Source organism: Nomia melanderi, chromosome 2 (assembly GCF_051020985.1).
Source record: "Nomia melanderi isolate GNS246 chromosome 2, iyNomMela1, whole genome shotgun sequence".
Classification (NCBI taxonomy): Eukaryota; Metazoa; Arthropoda; class Insecta; order Hymenoptera; family Halictidae; genus Nomia; species Nomia melanderi.
The window spans coordinates 11,432,030-11,457,408 of record NC_135000.1 but is presented as its reverse complement, the minus strand read 5'-3'; the positions used below and the strand labels follow the sequence as shown (position 1 = coordinate 11,457,408).

General features: G+C 30.9%; 1 protein-coding gene and 1 pseudogene across 3 annotated transcripts in view; both read right to left on the bottom strand.

Moving 5' to 3' along the window:
* Invadolysin (leishmanolysin-like peptidase, invadolysin) overlaps window positions 1–25,379 on the bottom strand; it is a 379,264-nt gene that overhangs the window by 218,272 nt on the left and 135,613 nt on the right. For all 3 annotated transcript variants that reach the window (XM_076364967.1, XM_076364966.1, XM_076364965.1), the window contains one exon: window positions 7,232–7,291. The gene's annotated coding sequence lies outside the window, so the exon portion shown is untranslated. The remainder of the gene's footprint in view (window positions 1–7,231; window positions 7,292–25,379) is intronic.
* LOC116430784 (5S ribosomal RNA) lies at window positions 19,786–19,905 on the bottom strand (annotated as a pseudogene).

Genomic DNA, 25,379 nt, shown 5'->3' with positions numbered 1-25,379 from the left:
GGCGCTGCCATAAATTTCAATTAATCTAATATTCTCTGAACGATGTGAAGGGGCTGTACTCTTATCGCGGAAAAACTAGTCTCACTAATACCGATCTCTATTATGTAAATGAAGTTCGAGTACCCATAAATGAAAATGAAGACGAGTATTTCTCGCAATACGAAACTTTAAATTTTTTGACAATTAGTATGGGTTCAAAAGTTATGAAGCATTAAAGTCCCGGGTTTACATAACAATGACCTGAACAATCTGTATCAAGATCATGCGGGGTGACTCTCTACGTAAATAAGTATAAAAACTCTTCTTTCTTGGATTTAGTTTGCGAATATCTGGAAAATTAAGGTCGAACAGCGGTAATATATATCGGGAAAAGCTGTTCAGAATTAAGACCTTGATAACATATTTCAAGATCATCCAAATTGGTGAGAGATCAGTGTTGTAAATAATTACCCACTTTTATATTTTCGGCAGCTAGCGACATGACTTCACTCGGACACCATACAGCAAGTCGTAGCCGTTTTCTTTGTCTGTTGTTGCTCAAAGCAGTGTCAGGGACATCGGAAATAGAAATTTATTGATCTTTATAGTGTTCCATAGTCCTTCCCAAAGGGTAGGTGGTCTTTCAAGCTAGTTAGAACCATAATTGGCACATTAACGCGTAATCAAAACCAAAATTCAAGACCAGCATTAACAGAAATAATAAAAAATACTTGTAAGGCATATGGAAATGTAATTAACAAATATAACATTCGAAATTAAATTGAAAAGTTTAGGAATAGAGATTTTTTTTCGAGAAATAAACAATCCGGACTAATGAAAATTAATAGCGATGAAAGAAAAAGTTTAACTCGGTAGAATTTCTAACATATTATAGGAGACATTATGAATATATTAAATGTTTCATGTAAATCAGTACCATTTCATTACAAAAATCTTGGAATGACTAATCAGTATGACATTTTACTTCTGCCTAGATTAACTAAAAAGAATTTGCTTGAGTGCAGTTTTAAAATAAATTATTATAGAAAATAAAGATTAATTATTTTAAATAACGAAAAAAGGCATTGGACATGATCAAAACAGACACTTTTAACATAGAATAATTGTGCACAAAAACTGTGTAAAATTATAAAGCAAAAATAACTTAAAAAATTCAGAATTTTTATTTTATTTTAAAATTGTTCTTTAATCAAATTGACAACGATGAAGAAAAACGGTTTCACAACTCGTATGCAGAATTTTCAATGGTATTGTTACCTTATTACTATTATTTAAAAAAACAAATAAATATTTTGTTCTACAGCTAAATATAAAAAGTAGTTTCATTTGAATCATTTTTTATTGCAATCAACTATTTCTCGGAATACTGTGCGTTTGCGACAAAATGTAATCGCCATGAACGGAACGCATTGTCGTTAACTCAACGTTGACATACAGAGCGCTTATGATGCTTGATTGCTCGGTCAACACGTTTGACCTCCATGTAGTTATAGTAATTGAAACTATTTCTTAAACATAATTTTATTATTTCAACGTATTCTTAAAAATATTATACTCTTAGTGTTAAAGTTACAAGAGTAGAAAAAATATTTTTAATAATTTTAGTATGATAAATTTAAGAATAAATTACGACATATATTTTCTATGCCCATACAATTTACTTTTGATACAAACTACATATTTTTACATTCGGTTTTTGTGCAGTTACATTGTTCACAACTTTTTATATTTTCTCCACATTTGCAATGTTTATCTCATATTCTTTAAATGATATTCTACGGCTGTCATTATTTTCAATTAATTTTAACAATTGTATTGTTAGTTTCAAAACTCGACGTATGAGGCTATATTACATTTTCTGCTTTATTAAAATTAACTTTACAGATAATGTTATGTCATCTTATATATACAATAATATCATATAAGAAATATGGAACAAAATATCTTATGTGGTACAATATTGGCAACTCTCTACAATTCACAGTCACAAAGTAGATAAAAATATAATAGAATGGTCAAGCGATTTCAGTTTTCAGTAGAAAATGGCAGACGATAATATCATAACTTGAAAATTATGTCTTTCGGGGACAGTGTTCTGGATTAAAATATTACTTGAAGTACGACTGAGATCATGTACACGATAAAACTAATAACTTTATAGGAACCTGTGGCTCCATAACGACTTATCGAAACCTGCATATCAACGGTGGTTCGTGAACACGTTGACGCAAAAGAGGGAAATAGAAGCAGCAAGTTTATACGTTGGCTACTCAATCCAGTCGTTTCGTTGAAATCATAAATCAAGGAAATCACACCTTCGACGTTGAAACCATTATATACTAATACGATTTCTGAACATGCTCAATATAAATATCTTTAAAGATAATGACATTCCACATCAACGGTTTGCGATAAGAGGACCTTTGAATTTTATGCGCATAGTTCAGAAACTTTTAATCGCTGAAGTACAACGCTTGCTCAGAAATTATAATCGTAAAACCGTTTTCAGCGTAAAACTTACCCTCTAACTTTTTTTTCTTTAATTTTACTAAACGAAAATAATGAAAAAAGATAAAAAAAATTGAAGAAATTTAAGAATTGATATCGATGTACATGTCCTTATCCGTACTCAGTACGGATGTTCCTCAAATCCGTGAAGGATTTCCTTCATGGTGTTTATCAATATAAAAACACTCAGAAAATCCTCAACAAAATTGAAGAAAGCGTAAATATTACAAAAGATACAACACAAGATACAAACTAACTATTTTCAAACATAACATTATTAACATGTTTTGTAGAGAGTGAAGAATTGCATCGATTAATGTATTAAAAATTAGAATTTTACTTAAAAAATATGCAACTGCATCTTGCAGCTACAAAAATACATCAAAGTTTCATAGAAATATATAGTGTTTAATACCATTTAATTGTATTCTATGGCATTTTTCTTTATCTCTAAATACTTTAAAAGATATAGCTAATTACAATTACAATTGCTGATTTCCCATTTTATTCTTGTTGATTATTTTTTAAGAAAGTAGTTAAAGCTTATTGAAAAGTTTAATCTGGCATTCTAATTAATAGTACGTTCCAGTGAAAATATAAAGAAAGATTACAATTAATTTAAGTTGTTAGTTCCTTATATACGAGAGAATGTTTCTAGAAAAATTGTGAATTAGGAAATAGAAGATATCTAACAATAAATATCATTGCGTATGAAGCAAAAAGGATGTCTGTTTTTGTAAAATTAAATAAGGAATTTTTCATCATGAATTTATAGTAATTTGATATACAACAGAAGAAAAATAATTTTAAATACATACATTGGAAAATGTATTTAAAAATGTTACATATTCGTATTCTTAAGAGTATTGCTCGATATACAGGACGTTCACACTATTACAATCCAACGTTTTTCTTGTAAATAGTAAATATTAGAAAAAAATGAAAGAGGAAAAAGTAGTATTATTTTTTATACATAATATAATGGTGTATGTAATCTTTTTGTGTTTATACTATTTTTTTTACATATGAAGTTAACCTTCACTTTTTTAAATGGAATGCTGTATATTTCTTTATATCACATAAAAGTGTGTGTCTAGAAAAATTCATCCGTATACTGCACAGTAACCTTCATATCCTGCTGGATAGTAATAGTGTGAACACCCTGCATAGTTCCTTGGGTCAAACACTTGCGGATTATCTATTTCCATGTATATCCCACATATCATTTTATGTTAGTTGAGTAATAAGTAAATAAATAAATGTCATTATCTTGTTCCTATTTAGTAACACGGTTGTTGTTCTTTAATTCAACCATGTATTCGTATACACGTTTTACCTTTGTCATATTTATGCTTCTTTAAATTTTGTTGATCATTTGCTAGATATTTTTATATTGACAAACAAAAAACACCATGGGAGATATTCTTCACGGATTTGAAGAATAACCGAATTGAGTATACATAAAACCATATACATATGTACATAGATATCAATCCTTTATTTGAAACTGACGTTTCAAGTACCGGCCTACTTTACATAAATCAGCATCGATTTCTCAACCATTTTTATCGCGGCGTGGCGAGCTGAATTTTATTTAGATTGATAGCAGAGAAATCTTTGTTATATTTTCTTTGATTGATGGTGTTTACTATATTTTCTGTTTTAATTTTGTTTACAAATAGAAATACAGAGTTGTGAAGTTCAACAAATGTTCGAGCTGTTAAAACACTTTGTAATACCACCAGCAAAATAAAAACAGCACCACATCAACAATCTGTAGAATTCTATAATTTTCAAACGTGACTTCATACCTAATCAAAATTTCAGTCAAAAACATACCACTGCTTCATAGTTTCCGTGGATTTGATTTGCAGAAACCTAACCGATTTTGAAAATCATTTCTGTTTAGCTGTTTCTAAACTGAAGTATGGAAAAGATCATGCTCATTGGAACAAAATATTTGCTAAACACTTCTCTTCTATTGACATGTTGATTTTGTTCTATCTGTGCAAAAAGGAGTTTATTGTTGAAACATTTCAGTTCAGTTTTTTCAAACATTTTTATTATACTGGAAGAGATAAACAGCAAGAATTTAATTTGTCCAGAAATCTTGCAATATATTACTGCTGTTTTCATAATTTGGCAACATTTATTATAAATATAACTTTTTCTATTTTGTCCATTTCTGCTTATTACATTTTCAAAGTTTAAACCATTAAAAAGTATACCAGTGCACATAAAAAAGACACAGCTGTCCTTTATACGTTTCTTACGTATCAATAATTTTCTATCAGTTCAAAGAAAACATTTATAACGCTTTATTTAATACATAAACGAAGTCACAAGTTTAAATGTTACAAGATTTGTATATTTCATCTCAGAGTGTTTAAATGAATAAATCATGTAACTCTTATTATGTTTCATTTGATAGTACTTTTTTACATTGATAATTAGATTGATAATTTTTATATCTCTTGCGAACATCTCAAGCATGAATTGATAAAAATCTCAATTTTAGTGCCATGGATTTATTTAACGAAAGAAATTGTTTTAAACATATAATTTTAAAGTAGAAAATTTGATAATTACCTGCAATTGTCTTTAGGTAATACAAGATTGACTGCTTAACTGTAATGGAGAAACCACTAATTTTCGTAGAATCATGTTATATTTAGTATTGTCTGCTAGTTTGTTATCTTTTTCTTTATTCATACCGCATTTTACTCTTCCTACGATCGATATAAGAACTATTTTACTCACCAGAAGCAGCGTGCATTTACTGCTGTAACTCTCTCACGAAAGATCGAACAAGAAGTTAAGTGGAAGGGAATTATGGAACTGAATTCGACATTCCGTTTGGAAGGGAACGTTAAATATCACGAAAGATATTTGATTCTGCAGCTGTCTGAAGACTAAATGTTATTCGATAAACGTTTTCGGATTTTAGGTGGGGCTTTTCATACGCTCATCCCGCTTCGTAAGATATAAAAGATATGAATGATTGATGGGCTTCTTTTAGAAAGGTTTGGAAGAGCGCATTAAAAATCAAAGAAAGAAGCTAACTTATGAAGATAAAATGCAAATCCGATAAACTGGAGTTATTTTCTTTGATAAAGATTATTAAAACAGCGAGATTGAAGATACCACTATCATATTTATAAATACGGGATATGCATAAATACCGTTGCATGTAAACATCAGGTCGTTGCTTATGTGATAATAGACTTTTCAGTAGGACACAATACTGTTTTAAATGTTTTATAAATAGCTGTAGGATAGTACACATTTCACAGGGAATGGTAAAACAATAACCAGCTTTGGAAATTACGCGCTAGAACATAAAGGATGAATGCTTGATAGTAAGCATAAAATGAAGTAAGCATATACGAAACAAAAGTGTAATAGGTGAAGTATTGGGAAGACCGTGTCTTAATAACGAAAGTATTTTCATGTTTACCAGCTTAAACAGGAAATGGAAAATATCCCTAATAATTATTTATTATAATTATACATATAATAAATTACTCTCGAACCAATTAATTGCTGAAAAATAAGTCGTAATCAATCAGTTCAAAAGAATGATATGAAACAGTTTTTCATTCAATGATTCAGTATTGCGTCTAATAAAAAAATGATTACTTGTCACAGGAATATCGAATTGCATGAATTGAAAGGAATAACACTTTAAAAGGATGACAATTTTTCACAAAAGTAACAAGAAAATAAGAAAGCTGTGTACTACACGTATGTTTATTGTAATACGCCATTGTGTATACATTGCTTTCATATTTATTTTACTAAAATAGTGTGTTAATGATATTTTCTATTTATAGACTAACGTTTACATGTTTTTTTACGCTCGCATACAATTTTAGTGTGGTATATAATTATTTTCATCCTGCTTCTGAAAAGTAAGTATAACTGTCCAAAGTTATTGGTAATGAAATTAATTCTTTTATTAGAAAAAGATTTTTATTGTATTTTTTGTTTCATTTTACATTTTGTATAGTGTAATAATTTGAATTGGACGTATTTTAAAACAGATTTGCAATGATAAATTTTATTAAGCTCCATAAAGATGAAAGAAATTACAAAACTTAGACAATGAAATACCAGGGAAGGCGTCAATAAAAAAGTAACGTTACAGATAACAACAATTTTATAAAACAATAATTAAAGAAAATTGTGAAAGTGTTAATAAACGTTATTTAAATAAGAATCATTAAATACCTGTTTAGTTAATTTTAAGTTTTGATACATTTGCATCGAGTGTAAAGTATGTTATACACTTAAGTACACAAAATGATTATTTTCTAGAAGTACCTAATATTCTACATATACTTCTAAAATTTAAATTCATTTGAGTATCAGACATATTTTAGAACCTAGTGACATGGGTCATAAAGTAAACGATTTTATTCTATATTTTTAAGATCTAAAATCATCCGAACAATTATGAACGACAATATACATGTTTTTTTTTGTACAGCAGGTACTCTCCCAATCATTTAATTTCTAGAAGTCCTCAGGTTACGATATTAATAATAGTACACGAAGTTCGTGTTTGTATTACAGTAGTGATAGCATTACCCACTTACTTTCATTTCTGTATAAACAATTTAACAAATTTTAAATTTCAATATTGATGTAAGATTGATGCAATAACTGTGAACACTTAATTTTTCACTTGATTATATCTAAAAGGGAATCAAAGGTTACTTACTCAGAAAAGTGCAGTATACTCGCTATTTCGTCACATATTTATGATATTAGTTGTTCTTACCTGAAATAAAAATTAAACAATTATTAAATCAACTGATGTGACTAAACTGATTGAACTGAATTAATGTATATAAAATTACAGTTTTAAATAGGTAAGATCTTGTCCAGGTAAGATCCTGATTTATGCTATTTTGTACTCTCATTTGTACATTGTGAGATCTCTCATTATTGAGTATCCGAATTATGTTATCCCACAGAATTGTACCTTCGTTAATTTTTCGTACATTATTTACAGTTTGAAAATAATATATTTTTACACTTATTACTCTTTATTTACATTTCTTTACATAACTTTTGTAAACCAAATATTACAATCAGCATTTGTAAAATAAGAAACATACTCCAAGTAACAATATATTTAAATATTTAATATTAATGATTACAATATTTATTCGATGTCATATTACTAAATATGAAATAATAAAATATAAAATGATTGATTTAAATAATATAGGGTAACGCCGCCCAATACGGAACACCACAATATTTCTGAAAACAAATATCTCGGTGTTTTAGTTACCATGGAAAACACTTCATTAATAATAGAAAATAATCACATTAATAGTTGGACATTAATTAGAAGTTTGTCATTGAATGCGATGCATTTTTGTGTTTAGTAGTGTGTAAAATTTTCTGCAGGACAAGTTAAAATGTTAAATTCCTTACTAGGCTAAAAAGTTAATTTTTCAATGATTTATAAATATTCATTTCTCGTGAAAAAAATGAGTTTCGTTTATACATTATCTAGGTGCTCCATATTAGGTGTCGTTACCCTACATATCAAGTAAAAAAATTAATGTCAACTGTTTTAATACTCGGTGTAACTAACTTCCATCACTGTTTAATTACGATATTAGAAAAATTCTGATTATAATTACATGGAAAATATAATATGAAACAGCAATTACAGCGATGCACGCTTAAATTTCATAAAAGTTCAGAGATTGTGAAATTCTCGCGTGCCGGGTACAGTTTGTTGACTCGATTACGGCTCAATGAAGTGAGGGAATAGATGCAATGAACGTAAGCGAAATAGTCACAGCACGCTGAGCAGCGACGGACGAAACTCAATGCTTCACAAAGGTTTACCGCGACTGAAAAAAAACAGAATACAGACAATTTCAAATTTGATAATTCTCATCTTACCTCTATATGACTACTGGATTGTTGTGTTTCTTCTGCTCAAAATGGCTCCAAATACGACGCAAATTGGTCTAGTATGATCGATTTATAACATTGATATATGTACTTTTGCTATTCATGTTAAACTGGTCAAATTAATCCAATTTACTTCTTGTTTGGGCTTATTTTAATCGGAAGAATCTTAACAACCCAGTGGTGTTACATGTATAAAGGTAAATTAAAAATTATTAAGAATGAAATTGTCCTTATTTGTTCTTCCTTTGTACTTATTCTTTTTAAGTGCTTCAATAAACGTGTGCCTTTTGAACTGGCGTAAATTAATTAATTTAATTGCGAGAGTGAGTTATTTCATTTTCTCTCCTAAACGAAGCAGATTCTACCTCTATCCCTATTTTCCTACCTCAACCGTGAACGTAAGAAGGTCGAAGAGGTGCTTGAGTTGTATGGCGTATCTGAACTCGTCTGTGAAAAAAATTGGTGTATGGTATGCAAAAGGTTGGCCACTCCTGGCATAGCCGAAAGGAGGGGTAAAAGTGCCCTGAAACCAAATCGACCTTCGCATATACCATTCGATAGATCTCTGGAAGAAATCCCTTTTCACCAAGTTTTAAACCCTTACCCCTACTATTAGTGTAGTTACAGAGTGGAATGCTATCGACAGTTTATGCTTAATATTTTATGTTCCGTTTGACAAAAAATTACGAAAAAAACATAGTTATGTTACGTATGGATGTGCATTCTTGAGAATTGCTTTAGAATTTTAGACTGCAAAATGAATTTTGAAAAAATTCAAGAATTTTAAATGCTGATTTTTCATTTAAATTATTAGAGTACCAATTGCAATTGTAAATTATGCACTCTAAAAGGTTTGTAATTATGTTATTTTATAATTTTATGAGTTGATACCACTGAAATATCGTACACAGAAGTTACATTTCGTACGGAAGTTGTTGGATTTTCTACAAAACAACTCCTAATCTTTTATGTTCACAAAAAAGAGATTTGCGTTTGTTTCCTTCAAACATTTTACAAGCAGAACAAATTGATTCTCATTTTGTTGTACTCTATCTGGATATTCTCCTTGATATTTTATTGCATTGCACTGCTTTCTCTATTACCGAGTAATGGTACATTTTTGTACTTCACTGAGCAGGTGTTAAAGTAATACTGAAATCGTGTTAGAGTAGTGGAAGCAGAAATAAATAATCAGATTCTATATAAGAAGAGAAAAGAAAGTCACATTTAACATTGTTAGCTGTGCCGATAAGAAATGCTTAAAAACACATTACACCACAGTATTCCAAACATTTTTTTCATTTCTGGCTTTGTATAACTCCGATCGTTATTGTTTAATACATGGATGAATCCACTTAATGCAAGCTTTCATGTGACATACAAAATTTGTAGCTTTCCATATAAAAAAACAGTAATCACTCTTGTTTCCCAAAAACTATTATAGATATAAAAAACTGATAAACATTATTATGTTATCCATAAGAAACTGTATAACCTCTTCTTCCATTTTTTTCTTGTACTCACAATTTTCGAGAAAAACGATGGCTAGTAATAGCGGGAACACTCTGTATACAACACACAAATATTCTAAATATCATACCGCACAATGCTATTTTATACAAATGAAGTAAAAAAAATATAAAAGTTATTGTAATTGATGTCTTCTTCGATCGATAAAAGAGAATTATCAGCGACAGAAGATAAATCGGATAAAGACGTGGCCAGGAGAACTTTTCGATAGAAATCAGTCTCTGAATATCTTATTTTCGAATCCGATTGTAACAGAGTTTTGTAGCAATTCTTTTTACTTTGCTAAACGAGAAAACTTTTCTTTCATTTTGCATATCCACGAAGTGATACATTTTATGGAACGTATTCATCAAATTCTTTAAAACTCCCACGATCTTCATAACATTTGTGTTAACGTTGAATAATATCTCCTTATTTGAATATATTTTAATGATACTATCGTAAACATTATCAAACAGAATGTATTGAAAATAGGAAGTTAATACAGAAGTTTATAGAAGTATAACAATCTGTAAAAATAGTAATATTTTTTTCATTTAAAGAGTATTCCTAAGGAAAGATTTCGTGTTCCATTTTACGTTGCCATTTTTTCAAAATATTTCCATTTATAAAAAAATATAATGGTACAATAAAATTTTATCTATTATTTGAATGAAACAATGACAGTGGAATAATTTTGTATAAAGTATAAATATATTATGTTTCGATAGTCATATTCGTCTTGCACATTCTTTAGAGATTTAGAAAAAAATATTTATTCGCCAACCATAAAAATTTGTTACATTTACTTTATTACTTCATCAACATCGGTATTAAATTAATAGTGCTAGCTTTCACGTAATACTTATCTCTTGAAAAAATTCAATCGTTTTTAGAAAAACTCATGTTTTTCAAAAATTGAGAGTGAGCCAGTAATTTGGTTTTCGGATTCGTATTTAAAACTAGAAACTCTATAAGTTGGGTAATCGTTTAAAAATACAATACTCATACATATGTATATACAGTACGTTATTCCCGTAAGCCAAGCTGGCCTGTGGCTCAAAACTAAAGAGGGGCAAGAGAATTCGGCTGCACGCTCTACCTCAGCTCGCGGCTCGGCCAGTAACAAAACGTGCCAAAATTGATTCCGCCATTACTATCGAGCCGAGCCTTGTGAATGGAAGAATTCCCTTGCCCCTCTTCACTTTTAAGTTACCGTACGGCTTGGATCATGTGAGTAACGCACTGTAAATGCGTATCATTACATATGTACAAATCTAATACAGTTAACTATGATCTAAATAGAACCCTTACAACCATCACTATATAGTGTATGTATGTTTTAAATTATTTTTTTGAGAATCGGTATAGATTAACACGTTCTATTGATATCGTTCTTTATTTTACAGGGGCATTACTAATTCTGATTTTGTATTCCTACCTTACGTACAATTAGAATGATATTTTAAACCGTTCTTAATATTACTGCGATTGCAATGACTAACGTTATTAATGAAGTATTTGTATATTTGTAAACGTGATCAAAATTATATGCTCCATTATACAAACGGATTTCAAATATTATATAATAAACGTTGCATTATTATATTCTATGAAGGAGGAAAAATGCATTGAATATACATAATAATTTAGAATGGAGAAAGTATTTATGGAGTACCTAAATGATTAGATCATTTATAAAATAGGAGAAATAAGTAGTCAACTACCAAAGATGGATGTATAAATATTATTTAAAAGTAGCAAGTAGATTTCTACTTGTATTTTATGTTTTATTCATCACGCTGTTACTCCCTGTTGGTAGCAGGGAAAAGTCGAAGATGGGCCAGTGTCTCTTTGACCACTGGTTGCTACGATTGTTAGGAGGGAGATCGTAAATAGGCGGCCAGTGTCTCTTTCACCATTGCGTGCTACGATTGGAAGCGGGAATGATTTTGGTCTCGTAACTCTTAAAAATTAATGAGGTACACTTCGAGCAGCAAAAGTGTACCGTTGTGGAGATGTAATTGTACTGCGATTTCAAAGGATGTAATCACTAAATAAGAGTAAACTAAAAAATAGAGGAAATCATTAAATATATTCCGAATGAAAGGTCTATGGTACAATTGTTAGATGTGTGTCGTGTCGCGTACTCTAGATGTTGGCACACTGAGAAATGTGGGGGCAGTTTCAACAGTAATTATACGTACTGGTTAAATTACGTTTGAAAGGGACTATGAACCCGATCTCACAATGTGTCTCTCGCCTTGACCTGACTCGAAATGAACCTTCTGATGATATTTTTTTTTTTGGACATTTCTGCCCTGTAGATTGAGTCTAGGCCTTTTTTTAAAAGATACCTAGAGCATAGTGGTCTCTACCCTTTTAATTTGAGAATTATTGGAGTACCAACAGGGGGGTTCTGTTTAGCAGAGCTACTTCGATATTTGGAATATAAGAAAAGTTTCAAAAAATTTATAAAAATCGCCTGCAAGTTAATTGCAATATTAGTGGGGGTACGTGTGTATGCGGCTGGATTTTCTCGTGGATGGACCCCCGCGAGAATTTTCTTCAGTTTCCAGAAGAAGGAAAAGTAACGTAGAAAAACTCCGTACGTAAAAATGTTATCTGTAATAAATAATAGGAAATATTCATATTATATTGTATAAAAAGTACAGTTTTAGCTGTTTGATAGTACAATTGGTAAAATGTATGACCATTGAGAATTTGTAAAAAGAGAATCGAAAACGCCATTGATTATCGTTGAGCAAGATCTCGCCGAAATCTCGCCTTAATAAAGGAGCCTATACACATTGAAACTTGTTGCGATACATACAACACTATAGCGCAACAGAGAAAAGACTTCGCTTATCTTAAAAGCTAAAAATTCGAGAAGGCAAGGGGATATTGAAGCGACGCCGAATGCGACGAAGTAAAATTTAACGATAGAAAATAAAATTCATAGTGTCGCCAACTTCATTCTGCGTCGTTACATCTCACTCCGTCGCATTCGGTCTCGCGACAACGCGTGAAAGACCGAGGTGTCTCGAACATCGTCAGTGGAATTATCCCCTTGCCTCTCTGACATTTTAGATTTGAGACAAGTGAAGTCTTTTCTCCGTTGGACTATACAAGCGATGGGTCTGAATCTTTTACATTTTTTTGTACGATATGTTACGATACATGTAGTTTCATGCGATTTCATGAAACGTAGTTCGATATCGCTGAATTGGCATGAGAAGCAACTTGCAGCAAGGCAGTATTTAGTATTGAGTACGTTTTAACAAAAACTGAAAAACACTCATACCCATTGCTAGTAGCCTTAAAGATTAACGAATCCAGGTGATTCGTCTATATTCTTAAAAGTAGGAAAGAGATGTAGCAATGAAAGAGATGAAGGAATGAACTGGATAAATTGTATCATTGTCGCCTTGTAATAAATTCATTCGATTCAGTTATTATAGTGTTAGGTAGAATTCGAAGCTGCAAAGAACTTTTTTCTGTTCAATATGTCTTAGTGAATTGAATTATCGAAACCCATAGATATACAGGAGGGAAGATTATAACTACATTGATCGGAATATATTTATAGAAGTAACTGAAATTAACTCATTCAAGTGCCTTTATTTGTACCTTTGTACACCAGAAAATTTTTACTGGAAATACTCAATATTTTCTAATGAGTTGCAGATGACAACTTATGAAATTGATTTAGCGAGAAATCGCACGTACATAGAAAAAGAAAACTATTTTCTTTCGATACTTCACGTATTGATGAATTATACAAAATTTAATATTAAATATCAAACTTGACAATTCTGCTGTGTCGAATCAATTGGCCATTTTGTACGGATGTACGGGTTAATATATACTCGATATTTCGGGTTCGGACTGGGTTCGCCAAACACATCGTTAAAATCAGCAATGAAATTTTGATAGATAATTCATGTTTATAATGTGAAATGTGTCTAATAGTTAGTTTTCATTTTTTTAACGATGGCGCAGCAGGCCAAATATTTAAAAAAGTTTCAGAACGTCTATCATATCAATATCTACTAATATAAAATTAAAAAGTTGTCGTTCGAATGCTTCATTGCAAAATCTACATTTTTTATTTTCTCGGAAGTAATATTTAATTTTTATTCGAAAATGATAGATATCATTATGCTACTATACTTTATAGCATTTTTGTGTTGTCATTATGAGCCAAAGATGTATGTTAATTATTCTTCTAGAACTAGTCTTTTTGAAACAATAGCTCTTAGAAAAGCTAGCAATTTGTTGTATACTGTGTTTCTATTCTATTTTTAGCAGATAGACTCATCAAAGACAAATATAAATATTGGAAAAATGATGCAATTTTTGCACTAGTTGTATTATATTTTACTAAAAGAAACGACCGTTTTTAGTACTTCTAGAAGTACCGATCGTGATTCACAGGCTGTACGAGCATTTTTAGAGAAATTTCTATGAAGGTAAACGCCACTCGAAATTAATTACGCGTTGCTACGCGGCGAATCGTCCCTCTAAAAATTCCAGGGATATCACGAAGTATTCAAGGAGTTTTGCTTGATGTATTATCTTTCTTTCTCTCAAAAAATCCTGGCTACTCTGTGGTTCATGTTGCACGACTCTTCTCATCTTCCATAACTGACAGGAAATTAAAGAAAATTCTGCGTGCCGGCCGTTCAGCCTGAAATCTTTGACGATTTAAAAGTCAATGGCCTAAAATGCGCTCGAAAGTATGTTATTCAGCTGACGTTCCTTTAAACATTTTTTAAATAGAAATACAATTTCTATATATGAATTCCGTGACTGTCTTAAAGATAATTACTTATGTCTTTCAAAAAACCGATATAACCGATCCTTTCCAGTAATTTTTCATTTATATTAAAGCGCTGAGCTGTTATTTTATCTGCTATCCAAAATGCTAATTTACGCTAATCGATTAATATTACACCAAACAGTCTTCGCTGCATTAATAATACATACTCCATTAACTGTACTTCTTGAATGAAATCTATATTCTTTTTAGGGGAATCTTTTAAAGTATATGTATTTTGGTTTCGTCAGGTACTTCATGAGGGACGTTACTGCTGTAACTTATACCCTTACGAGATACTCTTGACGGTTAGCATGACTGATTGCCAGATTTGTTCCTTGAATTACATGGAGTAACTCTGCGACCGGTGATATAGACACTTTCCAGTTTCAGGAAAGTTCCAACCAATCAGTGACGCGAATATTCTGGAAAATTTGAACAGTTAATTCTATGCGAGCATTCGAGGAGTGAAACATTCCAGAGTTATACACAGATATTCGAAATAGTTCCATGTTATTAGCTTCACACAAGCATTTAAACTGTTCCATGCGAACCATCGAAAGAATTTCACTTAAAAATTCCGCGCGAAGTTCGAAAGAGTTAAATAATACTCGTAACGATAAACGATAAGTACAAGTATTCATGACACTTTAGAGTTTGTTGGGAAGATCACAAAATGAAGAACTTAAATTCGAAACTAAAATTAGTTATATTAATAGTAAATAAGTAGGTCATGAAACTCTAGTTGTTCCTTTATTTGAATCGGTTGTACAATATTATTTTGACAGGTACTGTTATGAGTGTATCTACATGCATAAGTAAATAGATACTTATTTATATACATATATGTTACATCAAAAGTATTGTAAAGGAAGAAACCAAAATGTTATAAAAGAACTTTAAATAAAATAAACCAAGAAAATGAGATTTTGATAACTGGATGATTTGTGGACCTTAAAAAGATTGTAGAGAAGAAGACAAATGTTTAAGACACTATTAGTTTTTGTATTACACTTACATACGTGCAGTAAAATTGGTATGACTTTAGTATGTACCTATAGAGTTATTATAAGTATAGATAATAATCTGTAACTCTTTGATCTTTTATAAAAACTGCAAGAATATTTAGAAAACATTAAAATATTTCATCTAAAGTACTACTGTTTTTACACGTATATTTTAAACATTAAAACTGTATTACACTAAATACGAAAACCTCAAAATTATAATTTTTGTACCAGTATAAGTAATCTGTTAAGTAGCATCTTATTGTAGTTGCTTCACATTGGGATTTGGTGAGTGATAATGCAGAACTGAACCATTTTTTTATCATGTCAAATGGGATTCACACTACTATAAAAACATCAAGAGGTATTTCTAAATTGTCTAATAAGTTATTTTCACGTGCTAAGCTGATTCTTAGGCACATCTTCAATATTAGACTCCTGTCTAGACAAACATCATTAATTTTGGGTAGATCTCTTTTCAGGCGATCAGTAATAAATAATTCTTGCAATTAGATTATATTAAACACTGTAAAATTACAAACATCCAGAAAAGTGACATCTAGACATTAAGAATGAAAATCTAAAGTACTGGACATAGGAACTGAAATAGTAGGACAAATATTCGCAAAATAATGTTTCATGATTCCATAGGCTTCAAGCTGCATTTAATGAAGGTAACTTTTCGTTAGAGTTAAATTTTCTTATAATTCGATTATCGTAAACTCTTATCACTCTCTTCCTCCCAAATATAACTGCGTTACAGCACTACCCAAATCCGATTAAATTGTAATTTAAATTCTAAGTAATAGTCTATTTGACACGAATTGTCACTGGACCAGAAATTGTGCATGTATTTTATTTGCTTTGGGATGAAACCTTCGATGGTTCCGTAGATTGTCATTAATACTTTTTTGGACTATTTAGATTATTTCAGTATAGTATATTTTAATGTCATAATATTATATTAAAATAAAAAACTTCGAATTTTTTTAACAATAAATGAAGTAATAAATTAAAGAATCAAGTAATCAAAATATAAATATAGATTAAAGAATTATATAATCAAAATATGAACACAAATTAAACAGTCAAATAATCAAAATATGAATATAAATTAAAGAATTAAATAATCGATACATAAAATTAAGTTTGAAGATAGGAAATAGCTCACGTCGATATTATATGGCTGATTTAAACTGTCTCCTAATAATTTTATTTCAAAAAAATTAATACTGTAAGGCATATTACATTAGTTTTAGTAGTCATTACTTTTAATAATGAACTCATATTTAATTTTAACGAAAATAATATATTAATATTATCGGTCTGCTCATTCTGTTCAATCAGAATGTGTTGGTGCCATATATATCTATTCATAAATCTGAAATGCTCTTCTTTTTGAAATTACTTTTTCAGCACTGGCAATTTCGATATGATGTGATTGTCGCCACACAAACGGGAAATGGGTACATAATAATCGTTTCTTTTCTGATTTTGGCTGATTAATTTTGTATACGTTAAGTACTCCTTAACCTGGCGAATCCTGGGACATTGTGAGTGGCATCGCAGTAGCTGTAGTTGCATTTATAAATAGTTTTAATTATAAATTTATTCACGTGATTATATACATACGTAATTGCAATATGTGCAATTAACATTACACATAAAATCTACCGTAGAATACCTTTATAAAACGTGCAATGCATCTCGATTTATAATGTTTTTATCTTAACACTATTTCTACCGACATTCCACGTATATCTATTCCTACCGCGACCAGTCAGATGACTGATCTTTAGCACAACTTATATTTTTTAATATAGAATGAAGATAATAGCCAATTTGACAGAATACAAATATAGTTTCTTTTATTTAGAGGTATATAATTTACATTTTATTCGTTTTCACCGTATTTTTTACAAATAGGCTTGTCGATTGTTGGTCTTATTATTTGTGCAATATCTTATTTGGCATGGTTTCCGTTCGCGTGAACCCTTACTTGTATTTGTGACGGGTATTGCTTGATTTTCTTTGCCTAACTCTAGTTCTTTTTGATATTCAATGGCAAGTTCTACTGCCAATTGAAATAAAAATTCCTGCCTCGAAATTTCTTCTCCCGTGGATTCTTTATATAAAATCCATCCCGGCTAAATCTAGAATGTTGAAAAATACCTGTAAAGACCATCTCTGACATTTAGATTTTATAGATTTTACCGAGGCCGACAGGCGAGCTAGAACTGTAAACATTTCGAAGTACCGTAATGCAGTCCCTGAAAGGCTAAAATCATGCCACAATTGCATTACCTTTCGTTTGTAACAATTTTATAGCTTCGGAATTGAGTCTTTGAGAGAAAACTATTACAAAAAGATATAAATCGTTCTACCGGTCATTAGACTGGTCGCGGTAGGAATAGTGTTAATGGACGATTGATCTTCAGAAAAGTACGTTTTTTACTCTTTATAGTCAATTGTCTTGTCGTAAATTCAGTCTGTTTCAATATTTATTCAGAGACGATTTTATTCATTCTCATACGACGCTTTAATTTAATCTAGACATTATTATTAAAAATAATTTCCATTTTCTTTGACAAATGTTTGATAACGAAATACAGCGGATTATTTTCGTATACATAATAATCTAAATCCCTGAGAAGAAGAAACTGCTGAAAGGCGTTTTCCATATTTTCTGCTTCCTAGCACATTTTCGAGGTTAACATTTTCGGATTTGAACTGAGCAAACCGTTCTTATTCTCTTCGATTTTAAAGTGCACGCTCACCAAAATCTGAATCTATATTGCTTATACAAAGTGCTTGCATAAAAAGGCTATGGGTCTAAAATTATTCTGTTCCATTTTTACGTGTGTTCTTTGAATAAAGTGAGTCGAAAGATATTTTCCAAACCATCGAACAATGGTTCCGTTTTCAAATAAGACTGAATGTTTTAAATCATTAAAACAATCTGAAATGTATAAAAAGTGTTGAATATTTGTCTAACTAAGAAACAAAATTCTTCATGAACTTCGTATTTTTCCTTTAAACAATTATGCAATATACATAACAATATACAATAATGTCCGTACACATTATTATAACTTCTTTGAATGTTTGAATTTTGCAAAATTCTTTCTTCAAAATGTTCTACATGCCTACTATGATTGACTTTATAGTGGGTTATAATAATATTACCGATATGAATTTTGCTGACGCTGTGTCGATAAATAGTTTTTCATTCAGTTTTCTTAAAAAACCAACGGATTCAAATCGAAACGATTTTTAGCAATTATAAACTATAATCGTCATAACCTCGTAAAACACAGGCTCGTTTATACCAATCTCTATTATTTCATTATCAACGAGCGAGCTGATTTCGCTGAACATGTGTAGAAGAAAATAAACAGTGACATAAGGTAAGAATTGAGTTGGATTTGTTTACATTTTGTTATTTCGTGCCGACTAAAATTTACCAGTTCAAGGAATCATCTTTCTTTAAAGAAAGGAATAAAATTACACAAACTTAACACGTTCAGTGCCATGTGTACCATATATGGTACACGCAAATTTCAGTAAGAAAATATTTTTAAGGGACACATGGTCACGGACTATGGTATGCGTTACAAAGCAGCGAGAACATAAAGAAACAATATCAAAATATATAAAATTTACCAAAAACTTGAATATAACTTAGTATTTTATTAAAAAACTCAATACAGTTCGTAAGAAAAATATAATCGAAATTTCTGTGCCACAGAACGTGTTAACCAAAACACAATAATTACTTCACCGTTTATAAGGGACGGCGACATCCCTCTAACGATAACTTGTTTCTACCTGCCTTGCTAAGCGACTACAATTCACAATCTCCTTGGAAGAAGTATCCGATCACAGACGTTATTTTAAAAGGGGAAATATTATATTTAAAATTCCATTTAATTTTCATACATTTTAATTTTGCAAAATATTCTCCTATTATTCCTTTTTTCAGAAAGGAAAAAAGATTTAAAATGTCAACATTACGTGGAGTTCCCAGGCGGTCTCCCATCCAAGTACTAACCACACCCAGCGTCATTTAACTTCGGTGATCGGACGAGTACCGGTGCTTTTGAACACAGTTTGAACGTTGACAAGGAATTAAATTTATAAAGAGAGGAAATAGGAACAGAAATGTACACATAATAAAATCTAATCAGACGTTCTTCGATCTTCGTAGGTTCCTATAGGTAGCTATAAAAATTTTCAATATCCCGTATCATTAAATGCTTGTAAATGATGGTCAGAGTTTTAAAAAGGGTAGATGCGCGTACTTTGTACACACTTTTGTTACATTTTTACGGAAAATGCGTTGGCTAGCACGAATTTGCTATGCAGCATTACATTTCTGAAGACCCCCCCCCCCCCCCCCCCCCCCTCCCGCAGAAAGCGTGACAACCGTTTTCCTTACGTAGAACAGGAGGAAGTTTGACAACGACGAATAACAGGAGTTTGAAGCACATTTCTCACGTTCACTGATAGGCGAAGATCTTCTATTACTGTTTTTATCATAATTATCAATATTCTTCAATAAATTCTAAATAATTTTTCAACTTTTGTCAATAAATTTTGTAGTTTTTGAAACCGAATAGATTTCTTTCTTTAATTCCATAGTTATTTTAATTTCTGCTTCGTTTGATTTTCTTCCACATCCTACTTCTGTAATCAGTATTTACAATGTTCAAAATTATAACTTTGTGCGGAATAACTACGTTTGTACTGTTCGGAGTACGCTTAGATAGTTACTAGGAAATGCTTGGTGTGTTATTATTTCACCGACCGCCTTTCTCAGTCTTTGTTGATAAACACAAGGAGGAACTGAAATGCAACGGTTTCGAAGTTATTTATTTTATATCTTGTTATAGAGTATCCTTTATGCACTATTCATCGAATCGCCGAGATTCTGCCTCTATCTATGAGAACTTATTGGCAACACATATATTTTTGTCCAAAGGTATACTTTTTAGTGAAGTTACCCCTAACTTAATGAGAAAATTAGCCATTCACAATACTTGCGGATACTTTGTCTGAGACAATGTTGAACAAAAGCTATTGAAAATAATGAATACAGAATGACGAATACATTCAATCTAATTGTTATTTGCAAATAACGAATAATTAATATATTTATCATTTACAAATAATAAATAAATCAAATTTATTCGACATTTCCTATTTGTTACTTTCCCTACAGTGTACATAATAACATATTTCGTAAATGCGAATAAGGAATGAAGAATAGTTAATGACGGATAAAGGTTACAAATATGAATAACAAATAATCGAATAACTAATTAATTAATAATTATTTGGTCATTCGTTATTATTATTTAAATAATGTTTCATTCGAATAGTGCCCAACATTGGTGTGAGAGAATTTTGCGACACCATAAGATAGGTATGTATGTAGGTATATACTATTTTCTGGAACAGCTGAACATGTCTCAGCCAGTAACTTACTAAAATGAACTTATTTCACCGGTATATCTAAAACACTTTTCACATCAGTATTACATCCTAACTTTGGCATTATGATTACAAAATGGAGGAAGGTTTAACATGATGTCATAAGAGACTTGTTTCGATTTGGTACATTCTATTATCCTGTAAAATATTTCGTGAAACTATTGTTCATAGGTGATCTTGAGATCTAAGAAGCTACTATCCTCGAAAATGAATACTTCGCTATAATACAGTCATTTGTATATCATGTAGCTTTTATTCGACAAATTGGTCTTCCATTTTTATAATATTTAACATATTGCACATACTAGTAATTGCAGTTTTAGTTTGATGATTATCGTCTGTATTATATTAACATGTATGTAACGTTCGAGTGAATAACAAAAAAGTGTTGCCAATCTCATATAACGCTTCTTTGTGTGATTAAAAATAGTGCATTCGTTAAGTGAAGTAAAATGGAGCATGAGGAATGGAAGCAGTAGAAATGTAACGGCGGTATTGATCAAGACTCATGTGCCTCAGGGTTTGTTGTCGAGCGTTAGACAATTTCGTTTTTATGTAAAGACACTGAGTTATGTAACTTTGCTAATTACCACAGCATTTAAAAAAACATTAGATTTGATTCGAATTGATTATCTATTTAAAATATATTACATAATATGATATCTAAGTTTGTCTACATATAACGATATAAGTTGATCTCACTGAAAATCGCCAACCACACAATTCAGTTTTCTGAAAATTAGTCGGTACGCAATGTGATAAATTGGATTGTATCAGGTTTTTCTGATGTCTAAATCGTTCCTTCAGAACAAAGCATTGTCTTTCCTTTCACCGTGAAACAACTGCAATGATTAAATCACTTTTCCTGGAATATAATTTGCATTTTGAATTTCTTATTGGAGTTTGAAATATGGTTGGACTAGAATAAGAAGTTTAGCGTTAATAAAAAATTATTATTAAAAATAATCTGTGAATCAAAATAAATTTGTGGCAATAAGATAAAAGATCTAGATTAAAAGAAATATAGATTATTTTCAATTATTGTTTAGGATCTTTTCAGATAACGCTATTTTAAAATAGACTTATTAAACAAATACAAACTGAAAAAAACTATTGCTCAAATAGTATTAGTGTATACAAAATTAGTCAAATGTAATATTTCACATTTATATTGAAATACATCACAAGAATACGCAGGTTGCTATACAAGTTTTGGGAATCTTTCAACACGGAAATTTGTTATTTTTGTAAAGCTTTACATTTTTATGATTAGAAAGTACAGTAGGAAGTTAAACGTTCTTGGCGATTGGTAATTCTCAAAATGCTCAAAATAAATAACAAAAACAGTTTATTAACTAGAACGCTGACACACAACCGCTTGCTTGCTAATCGCACCGAAAAGTCACGCGCCCATGCATTCCCAGTTGCTTTTACCCTTTGCGGACGAAGATTCTTTGAAATATACAAAATATTCAGCAGATGAAACTAAATTATATATCAATTACTTAAATGATAGGAAAAACAGAAATTACGTGCTGATCTCTCGGTGTTTGAGTAATTAAATTATTTGTTTGTGACTTAATCTTCGAAACATGAAAACTTCATCTCGCCGAAATGTCGACATTCGTCCGCAAAAGGTTAAAGCACACCTCAACCGCTCTTTCTCTCTTACACGACATACATCCTTCTCACTCGCACCCTAACCTTCGTCCATAGTCAAAATTCACGCGGTCACGTACACGCTTCATTTTCACGGTTCAAGTCGCTTGGTCCCAAACACTCTTCTTTTGCGCTTTTCCAGGCACCCGACTTTTCCACGCGCAGTCACTCTCATTTCCAAACGAATCGACGTCATCCTGCTGCAAGGCGACACCGGCCATCCATAGGCACGCTCGACCATCCATACCCACCGTATTGGTACAACACAATTGAAAATGCATTAATGTTGAAGGGAAATATTTTGGAGAATCATAAAACCATTAGGTCAAACTTATTCGTGTTCCCGAAACTTTTGTAACAACACGCGTTTTTATTACGTTGAAGACATAGTACAATATTTTACCTTTTATTTTTATTCTAGCATTTTATTTTTGTAGGCAGTGGAGAAATGTAGATGATGTCTTTTACGAAACATTCAAAGAAAGAGGTCGGATAGTACAACTTAGGAGATTTGACATTAAGTTTACGTAATGCGGTAATATGACACATATTGATTTGCGTAAACATTATTGCTTTTTGTAGATAAAATACCTGTATATGTTATATCATTGCAACATACATATTTTTTATAGTCTTCGCATGTTAAGATTCAGTGCATGCAAACATTTTGCAACTTTACTATGTGAACATCTTTGATATGCTTAAGGCCTTCGTATAATTCATAGATTTACGACGAAAACAGTTAAATCAAAATGATTCTGCATTTTCTGGACAAAGGCTAATTAGGTTAGATTAGATAAATGGAATCATTTCTCATGAACAGTTATACTTGAGAATAGAAAATTTGTTTCAAAATTAAATTGTAACATATCAGTTTATCATTCTTAAAATCAAATTAAAAAAAGTGCTAAATTGGTTTGTATTATTTATAAATTGAATAAACATTTCATTCGTAAGATAAACATCTTCTTCGTCTTATGGAAGAACTACGTTGGAACCTTAATATTTGTAACTAATCTCGATCGATGGAATTCTGTTAATCCATGGTAAAGACGGCCGAAAAGATCTAGTCACGAAAAGACAAAACGAAAAGCGATAATAGAGTAAATGTGTTGGATTTAGTCTCATTAAAACCGGAACAGAAGCAGGGGGTCTTGTGCGGCTGATTGGTTACCTCGTTAATTGCAGGAACTTGATACTTTCACGCAATTCCAGACTCGAATTTACCCATTACCGGAACTCGGGTACTCTGTAGGTGGATGCATCGGGGGGATGCATAAATTATGATAAACATCATTCTTTTAAAAGGAATGTTGTACTCCTTACTGCGATTGTATAGAATAGTAGTAGACTTTTAACGATTTCAATGCTGAGATAGAACTATCACGGACAAACAGAAGACAAGTGTACGTGATTTGATTACATCTTGGTTTTAACAAAATATATATGTCAGTCCAATTTCATCAGTTTTCTAGTGATTGATTTTCAAAAATTCCAAGCGTGACTCAATTATGGAAATAACGCAAATGTTAATGCGAAGTGCAGAAATATAGCCTCAATTTATACCGTCTTAATTGAAGAAATTAATAATTCGCATAATTTTGTAAATATGAAACAGTTTAAATAGTATGTAGCAGTTTTTAATAATAATCTATTCGATCCTCCACTTCGAATATTAATTTAAAATCACATGATAGAATGTAGAAGGACGCGATAGAATAAGAAATGTTGGGTAAAAAGTAAAAATTACAGAGCTATTTTTCTTTCAACTAAGATTCGCATTAGGTAATTGAATCAATTATTTTATTTATAATGTTAAGTAATCATATTCTTTCATAAATTTCGATATGCACGGTATGGACAATATTATGGTCTAAAGGAAAGTAAGAATACATTGATGTTTTATATTGTCCATTACAATGTTATACTTGCAATCCATTTGTATTCCATGCGCAATGAAAACCGCAAGTATACAATTACGTTATGCCTTGTATATTTCTGAAAGAGTTAAAATAGAATCCATAAATATGTAGGAGAAAGAGAATCTTATCGATGGGAACAACATTTTAACAACACAATTTTTATAAATCATTTGTATAACACTCAAAAACTCAATCATTGAAAATCAATTAACAAGCGCAACATACACATTCGGACACATCCACCTGACTCGCACACTTTCTAGAACATTCTTTTGCATCATTCATTAACTTCAAGTACATTTGGAATACTCTAAATCTATTGTATTTCACATGTATGTAAAAATTAATGTTTCAGAAAACTAATAATCTGGAATATTCAAAAGTCTTGAATATTTATTCATATTACGCAAAGACGCAGCCTCGCGCGTCCATCCACTCACGCACATTCACTCGTCAGTACACACATAAAATATGGATACGAATACTAACAATTCTACCGTTAATAATGGAGATGTTGATTTA